This window comes from Salvelinus fontinalis, chromosome 22 (genome assembly GCF_029448725.1).
Source record: "Salvelinus fontinalis isolate EN_2023a chromosome 22, ASM2944872v1, whole genome shotgun sequence".
NCBI lineage: Eukaryota > Metazoa > Chordata > Actinopteri > Salmoniformes > Salmonidae > Salvelinus > Salvelinus fontinalis.
The window spans coordinates 16,130,248-16,140,685 of record NC_074686.1 but is presented as its reverse complement, the minus strand read 5'-3'; the positions used below and the strand labels follow the sequence as shown (position 1 = coordinate 16,140,685).

The following is a 10,438-nucleotide window of genomic DNA, read 5'->3' as shown; positions in this document are numbered from 1 at the left end:
CACACATATATACATACACAGACACACGTGCACACATACATGCTAATAAATAAACTGCTGCATGGATGAGAGAACGAGAGAAAGAAAGATAGAAAGAGCGAAAGAGAGAGAGAGCAGGATGCCTGAAAGTCACGCTACGAGGAACCATAATAACGCATAATAATAAAATGGCTAATATTATTACTATAACAGTAGATGGAATACAAATGTGACATACAGGGAGATAATTGGGTACAAGAGTTGCATTAGTAGTTTCTAATCTTAAAGGCATTCAACTCCTGCCTTTTCCTAGCGCTAGCTTTAGCTCAGCACCACAGAGTATTATGCAGGTCCCATGACTGAGTTATTGCTCCATGTGTTTTTCTTTCTGCCTTTTCTGTTGCCTTTGGCTCACCGGTCTCTCGCTCCCTGCACTGCGGTGACATGTGATATAAGGAAAAAGCAAGGGATGACAGGATGGAGGGATGAGAGGAAATGGAGGGACACGTAAGGAGGGAAGAGGACGCGGGGGGCTTACCTTGCGTTTCTCTCCACCGAGCGTTGAAGGTTAGATGGAGGAATGTGATGTGTGTAGGTGTCACTGAGGTGGTAATTTCAGGTGGGTCCTCTGGCTCCTCTCCTCCTTCAGCCACGCATGCCTCACGGAGAAATTGGGATGGTATCAGATCAGTCAATATTAACCAAAAAAAAGGAATTCAAAAAGAAAAAAACGTAGAAATGCCTCTGTTTTTAAAGCTGAGTTTGTTTACATGTGCAGAGGAAGGGAGGGGGGGACTACAACAACAACAGAAAAAATCTAATATTTTCACCAACTACAGGTGGAACAAATTGTATTTTTCTTTTAGTTCTTTCTCTGTCTCTCTGGAGGAAATTTAGTCCATGTGCTTCTGCAGAAAGTGAGCGAGTGAGAGAGAGAGACTGAGAGAGGGACAGAGTGAGAGCGTGAGAGAGGAGGGGAAACGTCTATGCCGTCTTCAGGCTGACTAAAAGTGGATCTGAGGCGCACCTTCTGAATCTCAGCGCTCTCACACTTCGGAGTGGAAAGTAGGAGGGAAGGAGAGAGAGAGAGAGAGAGAGTGAGAGAGAAAGAGAGAGAGAGGAGAGAGAGAGAGAGAGAGAGAGTAGAGAGAGAGAGAGAGAGAGAGAGAGTGAGAGAGAGAGAGAGAAGAGAGAGAGTAGAGAGAGTAGAGAGAAAGAGAGAGAGAGAGAGTAGAGAGAGAGAGAGAGAGAGAGAAGAGAGAGAGAGAGAGAGAGAGAGAGTAGAGAGAGAAGCAGTACATGCAGGCAGGTAGGCAGTACAGGCATGCAGGCTATTCTAGTCGGCTTGGCTGAGAGGTAGTGAGTCCAGCCAGTGCACTCCCACTCCCACAGCTTATAACTAGGGGCTGTGTACCTCCCAGGTCCAATCTCCTCACCCTAGCTTTACTCTACGCTCTCTCTCTCACTTCAGGCTTATTTTGGGAAAAGAGAGTCAGGATTGTTCCTTGGGTTCCCTGCCACACAAAAGACAAGTGTGTGAGGGTGGATAGAGTGAGGTAGGACGGAGAAGGGGAGTGGGCAGGATGGGGTGGGGTAGCAGCACAGAGAGGGAGGGAGGGAGGGAGGGAGGGAGGGAGGGAGGGAGGGAGGGAGGGTGGGAGGGAGGGAGGGAGGGGGGGATTTGGTAGCTTCTATTGCCCCTTTATTTACCCTCCTTCCCTCCATCACACCCTCCCTGCCTCCCTCTCTCCTTCAGAGAAAGCTCCCAGCCCTTTCTCCCTCACTATTCAAGTTCTTGTTTTCCCACTTTGGATAGGAATACAGGCAGGCAAACACGAGGCTACACACACACACACACACACACACACACACACACACACACACACACACACACACACACACACACACACACACACACACACACACACACACACACACACACACACACACACACACACACACACACACACACACACACACACTTACTGGACTATGTTGGCACAAGAGTTGCCCTAGAGGTTTCACGCTCAACAGCTTTCCACTCAACTCAAACAATCTTTCTCTTCACTTTTGGTCTATATTAGCCTAGGTCAAAGACCAAGATTAGTCAAGTAGTTGAATCAGGTGTAGGGTTACAAAATTCCATAATTTTCCCAAAATGTCAGGTTTTCCAGGATTCCAGATTTCCTTCTTATTCCCTCCTCATTTCACAAATCTTCCAACCGGGATTTCTAGAAAATATTTAAAAGGCAGGCATGTCACATAATTGCACAAAACCCAGGGCCCTAATTTCTGGGTGTGTGCCATGCAAGGTACATTAGGTACATTCACATACAAGTGGAAAAGCATTTCTGTAAGTAATAAGGGGGTAATCATACAGCAATTTTAGGCTAATTGCTAAGCATTCAATAATAAAAGCTCTCCGGCTAGGCTAACCATTCCAGGATATTTGAATGTGGGCTATTGGGCTACTGGCATAGTTGCTTATCAGACTGTGGCTAATTGCTAATCATGCTGACGCTAACAATTCAAGGCTAATTGAACTGAAGCTAACTGCATATCTGCGTCCCTGAGTAGCTAATTGCTAATGGAACAGTGGCTAACTATTCAGGGTGAATTACGCCTTGACTCAACACAGAGAAGATAATTACAAATCAAACAGAGGCTTAGTATTCAGAATGTGTTCTACATAGGGTTAGCATTCAGAGCTAATTGTCCATCTGTGTGTTGGCTGTGTGTTATGGTAGTGGACCTTGAAGCCTGACTCTGGATGCATTCCAAATTCTACCCTATTTCTTATATGGTGCACTTATTTTTGACCAGGGCCCATCTGGTCAAAAGTAGTGAACTATAAAGGGATAGGGTACCATTATGGACTCAGACCAGGTCTGGGTCTGCGTTTGGACGAGGTAGGGGAACGCCGGACCTAAACTCTTCCTGAGAGACCTACTGAGACAGAGCAATTGGCTCAGTCTGATATCAGATAGGAAAAGAGGGGATTCTGTTCGAGAGAGAGAGAGAGAGAGAGAGAGAGAGAGAAAAACATTCATGAGTAATATAGACATACCTATTCTTTCTTTGAGGTGTTCTTTCCTTTTTTTCTTCTTTCTTTTCCAAAAATGTCAACATGCAGAGTTCAAACCTGAACCATAGACTGTCTGTCATCAAATTGCCATTCATTGAACTGTCATATTGTTTTTCTAATAAATCTCCCTCTACCACCGTCATATCTCTCTATTAAAAGGAAAAGGTTGTGCTGAATTCTCCCTTCCCCTTGACTAGGACTGCTTTTGAGTTAAAGCATATTTAGGTAGTGATCACTAGTTTCAACGGGAGCCAGGTCTTTGAAGAGCATCAATTAGGCTTCAGTGTCTAATGGGGCTTTATGTGTGTTTCTCTCTCCCGTTTCATCTGGAATGGCAATTTTGTATGCAAAGAGATAGATGGATGATAAAACATGCCATGGAGGAATGGAAAATCACCCCAAAATAATAAAGGATTTTTTACAGTATTTGACATTTTCTAAAAATGATTTTACTGTCTTACGGGTCTTAAGGAGTGCTATAAAAGGGCCATTATGGTAATTATGGAAGTATCCAAGACGGTACCATATTTTTTATGTTGTCCACTACTTTTGACCAGGCCTCTGTGCCATTTGGGACACAACCTATGACAAAGAACAAACAAAAAAACAGTTTGTTCATTATTGGTCACGTTAAATTGAATAATCTCAGAAAAATAAGCACCGTGACTAAGGTCTGTGAGAGGCCGTAGTTTATGTGACTTTGAGTGAATGGCTCTCAGAGCACATACATGGAAAGGGCGGGGTGTCCTGATGCCCAATGATTATGTCATCAATAGCAGCCCTGTGTGTGGTGGTAAAGGGCATGTGGAGTGTAAAGTCAGACCTGCCATTCATGCGCCCAGGTGTGTGTGTGTGTGTGTGTTTACCCCCTCAACTTTCAATCCCCCCTCCCATAGTTTGAGAATTATATTTTTTAAATCACTCTAATACACAACACACACCACACACACACGAATCCGCAAATCCACAAACAATTCACTCCTGTACAGTACCTCTCTACCGTTAACAGGTCAGTCTCCTGTAGAGTACCTCTCTACTGTCAACAGACCAGTCTCCTTTACAATACCTCTCTACCGTTAACAGGTCAGTCTCCTGTACAGTACCTCTCTACTGTCAGCAGGTCAGTCTCCTGTACAGTACCTCTCTACTGTCAACAGACCAGTCTCCTTTACAATACCTCTCTACCGTCAACAGGTCAGTCTCCTGTACGGTACCTCTCTACTGTTAACAGGTCAGTCTCTTGTACAGTACCTCTCTACCGTCAATAGACCAGTCTCCTTTACAATACCTCTCTACCATCAACAGGTCAGTCTCCTGTACAGTACCTCTCTACCGTTAACAGACCAGTCTCCTGTACAATACCTCTCAACTGTCAACAGGTCAGTCTCCTGTACAGTTCCGCTCTACCGTTAACAGACCAGTCTCCTGTACAGTACCTCTCTACCGTTAACAGACCAGTCTCCTGTACAGTACCTCTCTACCGTTAACAGACCAGTCTCCTGTACAGTACCTCTCTACCGTTAACAGGTCAGTCTCCTGTACAGTACCTCTCTATCCTCAAAAGACCAGTCTCCTGTACAGTACCTCTCTACCGTTAACAGACCAGTCTCCTGTACAGTACCTCTCTACCGTTAACAGACCAGTCTCCTGTAAAATACCTCTCTACAGTCAACAGACCAGTCTCCTGTACAGTACCTCTCTACCGTTAACAGACCAGTCTCCTGTATAGTACCTCTCTACCGTTAACAGACCGGTCTCATGTACAGTATCTCTCTACCGTCAACAGACCATTCTCCTGTACAGTACCTAACTACCGTTAACTGACCAGTCTCCTGTACATTACCTCTCTACTGTTAACAGACCAGTCTCCTGTATAGTACCTCTCTACCGTTAACATACCAGTCTCCTGTACAGTACCTCTCTACCGTTAACAGACCAGTCTCCTGTACAGTACCTCTCTACCATCAACAAACCAGTCTCCTGTACAGTACCTCTCTACCGTTAACAGATCAGTCTCCTGTAGAGTACCTCTCTACCGTTAACAGACCAGTCTCCTGTACAGTACCTCTCTACCATCAACAGACCAGTCTCCTGTACAGTACCTCTCTAACGTTAACAGACCAGTCTCCTGTACAGTACCTCTCTACCGTTAACTTCTTGCGACTACAGGGGGTGCTGTTTACTCATTAGCATATTTGCATTACAGATTAAACGGCTTCCTACTCTCCTACTTTATCGTACAATATACATATTATTACTATTATTGGATAGAAAACAGTCTCTAGTTTCTATAGCCGTTGGAATTTTGTCTCTGAGTGGAACAGAACTCATTCTACAGCAATTTCCCTGACATGGAGTCAGATTTCACACATTTTGGCCCCTGATCTGGAGTCAGTTTAAAGGCCACTGTGAATGCTATAAGGATACGGACACTGCTTACGTCTTCCCCTGGATTCCTTTACGTGATGACGCTTTGAATGGTATCGATTGCCCAATCACAGCCACTATAAAACAAAAACACGTGTAGGTAGGAACTCCTTTCCAGCTGCGCCGGACGCACGGTGGACACCGACCCGTTCTTTTTCCAAGCATTAGTAGAGCCAGTAATATTTCTCAGGTCATGTTTTTACTCGTTATAGGAGTTAAAAACATCATAAGGTAGTTAATTTAAACCGTTTTATAGCAATTTATATCCGTTTAGTGCGCATTTTGGGACATTTATTTCTGAGACTTTTTGAAGAGCCGGGCAGGTTTCCAGTTCATGCCGAACGCAGTTGGCATTTCCACATGGCAAGAGGACAGCTTTCGACCAAAAGACGATTAGACCCAAGAAAGGATTCTTTGCCCAAGATTCTGATGGAAGAACAGCTCAAAGTAGGAACAATTTATTATGATAAATCGTGTTTCTGTCGAAAAATGTTAATGCTTATGACGCCATCTTATTAGACGTAGCTTCGCTTGGCGCAAACTGTATTGAAAAGTAAGGATAATTAAAAAAATGTAAATCAGCGATTGTATTAAGAATTAAATTGTCTATCAATCGCTGTCCACCCTTTATTTTTTAGTCACGTTTATGAGTATTTATGTATACGACTAGATCACTGTCTAATATGGCGCACGACATTGTCTGACCAGCTGGGCAACTTTTGTCATTGTCTAACCATGATTTTGGTGGCTAAATATGCACATTTTCGAACAAACTGTATATGTATGTTGTAATATGATGTTACAGGAGTGTCATTGGAAGAATTCTGAGAAGGTTAGTGAAAAAATTAATATATTTTGGCGATGTTTACGTTATCGCTCTCTTTGGCTAGAATCAATGCTGGGGTAATGTTTGCACATGTGCTATGCTAATATAACGATTTATTGTGTTTTCACTGTAAGACACTTAGAAAATCTGAAATATTGTCTGTATTCACAGGATCTGTGTCTTTCGATTAGTGTATGCTGTGTATTTTTACGAAATGTTTGATGATTAGTAATTAGGTGAACACGTTTCTCTATGTATTTATTCTAGTCCATTTGTGACGGTGGGTGCAATTGTAAACTATGATATCTACCTGAAATATGCACATTTTTCTAACAAAACCCATCCTATACCATAAATATGTTATCAGACTGTCATCTGATGAGGTTTTTTCTTGGTTAGTGGCTATCAATATCTTAGTTTAGCCGAATTGGTGATAGCACCTGATGGAGTAAAAAACTGATGGAGTTAGAAAAGTGGTGTCTTTTGCTAACGTGGTTAGCTAATAGATTTACATATTTTGTCTTCCCTGTAAAACATTTTAAAAATCTGAAATGGTGGCTTTATTCACAAGATCTGTATCTTTCATTAGGTGTCTTGGACTTGTGATTTAATGATATTTAGATGCTACTATTTAATTGTGACGCTATGCTAGCGATGCTACTCAGCATGGGGGGGGGGGGGGGGTGCTCCCGGACCCGGGGTAGATACTCGTGAAAGGTTAACAGACCAGTCTCCTGTACAGTACCTCTCTACCGTTAACAGACCAGTCTCCTGTACAGTAGCTCTCTACCGTTAACAGACCAGTCTCCTGTACAATACCTCTCTACCGTTAACAGACCAGTCTCCTGTATAATATCTCTCTACAGTCAACAGGTCAGTCTCCTATACAGTACCTCTCTACCGTTAACAGACCAGTCTCCTGTATAACATCTCTCTACCGTTAACAGACCAGTCTCCTGTACAGTACCTCTCTACCGTTAACAGACCAGTCTCCTGTACAGTACCTCTCTACCGTTAACAGACCAGTCTCCTGTACAATACCTCTCTACCGTTAACAGACCAGTCTCCTGTATAATATCTCTCTACAGTCAACAGGTCAGTCTCCTATACAGTACCTCTCTACCGTTAACAGACCAGTCTCCTGTATAACATCTCTCTACCGTTAACAGACCAGTCTCCTGTATTACACCTCTCTACCGTTAACAGACCAGTCTCCTGTACAGTACCTCTCTACCGTTAACAGACCAGTCTCCTGTACAGTACCTCTCTACCGTTAACAGACCAGTCTCCTGCATTACACCTCTACCGTTAACAGACCAGTCTCCTGTACAGTACCTCTCTACCGTTAACAGACCAGTCTCCTGTACAGTACCTCTCTACCGTTAACAGACCAGTCTCCTGTACAGTACCTCTCTACCGTTAACAGACCAGTCTCCTGTACAATACCTCTCTACCGTCAACAGGTCAGTCTCCTCTCACACACTTACAAGGTGCCAAAATTCCCCTGAAGAGGGAAAAACACCTGATCGTAAGTCCATTTTTTCCCTCCCTTCCACCCTCCCTTCCCCACCCTCTCCATTCCTTCTCCATGACAAGCGTCAAAACAAACAGTGGCGGTTTACTAACTGGAAACCCACACCATTGCATCATACAGGCTGTTTAACTATGGATGTGTGTCAAATCCCTGAAATAACCTCTGACGGAGAGGGCTGGCGTCGCTAATATGTCTCACCGTGTACCCCACCCTGGTGTGTGGAGAATGGTCCCACTGTGTGCTAATTTGGGGGGTATATTCACAGGAGTGTGATTGTGTGTGTTTCTGTGTGTATGTTTTGGGTGGGGTGTGTGTGTTTGGGGTGTAAATGCATGGGTGTGGTTGTATACATGGTCTGTGAGTAGTCTGTATGTGTTGGTAGTTGGGTGGAGGGTGTTTGCATGTGTGTATATTTGTGTGGTGTCTACGTGTTTGTATATATTTGTGTGGTTTTAAGTGTGGGGAAGGGCCTACTTTAGGGGTGACTCAAGCTTTTTAACCTGTTGAGGATGGGGGCGCTGTTGTCACTATTTATGCTAATCGTGTAATTTTTGAAACGGCTTCCCACAAAATTCTTGATCGTACAATATGCATATTATTATTATTATTGGATAGAAAACAGTCTATAGTTTCTATAGGAGTTGAAATTTTGTCTCTAAGTGGAACAGAAGTCATTCTACAGCAATTTCCCTGACATGGAGTCAGATTTCAGAAATTTTGGCCCCTGATCTGGAGTCAGTTAAAAGGCCGCAGTTATTGCTATGAGTATACGGACACTGCTTACGTCTTCCCCTGGATGCCTTTACGTGATGACGATTTGAATGGGGTCGATTGCGCGTTCACAGGCACTACAAATTAAAAAACCCTGTAGCTAGGAACTCTTTTCTTGCTGCGTAATGCGCCTGGAGGACATCGACCCGCACTTGTTCCAAGCATTAGTGGAGGGAGTAATATTACTCTGGTCATGTTTCTACTCGTTATGGGAGTTAAAAACATCATAAGGTAGTTAATTTAAAGCGTTTTATAGCAATTTATATCCGTTTAGTGCGATTTTGGGACATTTATTTCTGAAACGCTGTGAATTGCTGGGCACGCTTCCAGTTCATCCCGAACGCAGTTGGCATTTCCACATGGCAAGAGGACAGCTTTCCACCAAAAGACGATTAGACCCAAGAAAGGATCCTTTGCCCAAGATACTGATGGAAGAACAGCTCAAAGTAGGACATTTTTATTATGATAAATCGTGTTTCTGTCGAAAAATGTTAGTGGCTTAGGACGCCATGTTTTTTGACGTAGCTTCGCTTGGCGCAAACTGTATTGAAAAGTAAGGATAATTTAAAAAATGTAATTCCGCGATTGTATTAAGAATTAAATTGTCTATCAATCCCTGTCCACCCTATATTTTTTAGTCACGTTTATGAGTATTTATGTATAAGAGTAGATCACTGTCTAATATGGCGCACGGACATTTCCTCACCAGCTGGGCTACATTTCACATTGTCTAACCATGATTTTGGTGGCTAAATATAAACATTTTCGATCAAACTCTATATGGATTGTGTAATATGATGTTACAGGAGTGTCATCTGAAGAATTCTGAGAAGGTTAGTGAAAAAATTTATATATTTTGGCGATGTTGACATCATCGCTCACTTTGGCTAGAATCAATGCTGGGCTGCTATGTGCTATGTGCTATGCTAATATAACGATTTATTGTGTTTTCGCTGTAAGACACTTAGAAAATCTGAAATATTGTCTGTATTCACAGGATCTGTGTCTTTCGATTAGTGTATGCTGTGTATTTTTACGAAATGTTTGATGATTAGTAAGTAGGTAAACACGTTGCTCTATGTAGTTTTTCTTGTCCATTTGTGAGGGTGGGTGGAATTGTAACCTATGCCATCTACCTGAAATATGCACTTTTTTCTAACAAAACCTATCCCATACCATAAATATGTTATCAGACTGTCATCTGATGAGTTTTTTTCTTGGTTAGGGGCTATAAATATCTTAGTTTAGCCGAGTTGGTGATAGCTACTGGTGTTGGTGGACAAATAAAAGATGGTGGATTATGCTAATGTGTTTTTAGGTAATAGATGTACATCTTTACATATTGTGTCTTCCCTGTAAAACATTTTAAAAATCGGACATGTTGGCTGGATTCACAAGATCTGTGTCTTTCATTAGCTGTATTGGACTTTAATGTGTGAAAGTTAAATATTTAAAAAAAATATTTTTTTTGAATTTCGCGGCACTGGTTTTTCAGTGGGGGTGGGGGGGGAGTGCCGCTAGCGGCACCCTCATCCTAGACAGGTTAAAGTTAAACCTCTCTTTTAGCGGTATCCTTGACAGGGTCGTCTTATTGAAAATGCACGTCATGCAATCTACAGTAATCTATTGTGTAAGGTACCTTGCTGAATATCTAAAACAGTTATTTCTGTTAGAATCTTGATATTTTACTTCTCTCAACATGTCACCCATCGGTGACAGAGGATATAGTTAGTAATAGAGGTCAAAGTTCAAAGGTCACCAGAGGCCCGGATGGGACAGGTGTTCCTGTGTTTCTGGCTACAGAGAATATCTTAGT

The 10,438-nt window shown here is 42.7% G+C and overlaps 1 protein-coding gene across 1 annotated transcript in view; it reads right to left on the bottom strand.

The window, feature by feature from the left end:
- Positions 1-1,107, bottom strand: part of LOC129819951 (collagen alpha-2(VIII) chain-like) — a 101,562-nt gene extending 100,455 nt beyond the window's left edge. Inside the window, exon 1 of the mRNA XM_055876682.1 lies at positions 518-1,107. The gene's annotated coding sequence lies outside the window, so the exon portion shown is untranslated. The remainder of the gene's footprint in view (positions 1-517) is intronic.
- Positions 1,108-10,438: the final 9,331 nt, after the last annotated feature.